The sequence below is a fragment of the Hirundo rustica genome, chromosome 2 (assembly GCF_015227805.2).
Source record: "Hirundo rustica isolate bHirRus1 chromosome 2, bHirRus1.pri.v3, whole genome shotgun sequence".
In the NCBI taxonomy this organism is placed as follows: domain Eukaryota; kingdom Metazoa; phylum Chordata; class Aves; order Passeriformes; family Hirundinidae; genus Hirundo; species Hirundo rustica.
In genome coordinates this window covers 29,004,369-29,005,561 of record NC_053451.1, presented here as the reverse complement: position 1 = coordinate 29,005,561, position 1,193 = coordinate 29,004,369, and positions in this window count along the sequence as shown.

Below are 1,193 nucleotides of genomic sequence, written 5' to 3'. Positions count from 1 at the left end.
GGCGGGGAGCCCGCGGGCCAGGCTGTCATCTGCCCCCGCCGCGCCTCCGCGCTTTGCTCCGCGCCCCGCGCGGCTCCCCGTCCGCCGCCGCGTCCCCGCCGGTGCCGCCGCCGAGCCCCCGCTGCCCGCCCGCCCCCCGCTCCCGGCTCCCCGACGGGGGGCGGGCTGAGATTGGGTAAACAGCTCGGCCCGGCAGCGCCGCGCCGATTGGCTGCCGCCCTCCGCGGCCCGGGGAGGGGAGGCAGCGCCGGCCGGGCCGGGCCGGGCCGCCCCTCTGCCCGCGGGGAGCGCGGGACGGGCCGGCGGCGGGGCGGAGGCGAGGGGCCCCGGCGGGCGGGCGGGCGGGACGGGACAGGTGCGGGCGGCGCGGGGTGTGCGCGGAGCGGGGGGCGGCGCGGGGACCCACCCGCCCGCCGGGGAGCGGAGCGGGGCGGGCACAGGTGAGCGGCGGGCGGTGCCGCAGGCCGGGAGCGGAGGGGGGAGGCGGGTGGGCAGCGGGCGCGTCCCCGTAAGAGTAAGGCGAGTGGGGATGCGGGGAGGCGGGTGAGCAGCGGGCGCATCTCCGTAAGGAGCGTTAGCAGCGAGAGGCGCTTGGATGGATGGATGGATGGATGGATGGATGGATGGATGGATGGATGGATGGATGGATGGATGGATGGATGGATGGATGGATGGATGGATGGATGGATGGATGGATGGAGGCGGGGCGGGCGCGGTTTCCCGGTAACTACACTTGCGGACCCGACTCAGTTGCCGGCAGCCCCCCCAGCGGCCACGCCGCGCCTCCCCCGGGGCGCGCCCGGCGCGCTCCCGCGCGGCTCAGCCGGCCCGGCCCGGCGCGGTGCCGGTGCCGGTGCCGGTGCCGGTGCGGTGCCGCCGCAGCTCTGCCTACAGGGACTGCGGGAGCTGCCGAGGGGCAGGCGGCCCGCGGAGCCGCCCCAGCAGCGATCCGGCGGGAGGACGCCGGTTCCCCGCGGTCCGATCTGCCCCCGGGGCGGGCTGCGGGGCTCAGGCGTGCGGCCTCTGCCCCCGGCCCCGCATAACCGGGAAGGAAGCAAGCCCAGCCTTGAGGATGATCGCTGCGGCCTTTCCCACGTCCTCCCTGCTAATATGGCAGTGAGGAGGGATCTCTGCAGATGGAGAAGGTGTGGTCAGGTCAGCTCCCTTCGTAGTCCAAATTCTTCTCACCTGAT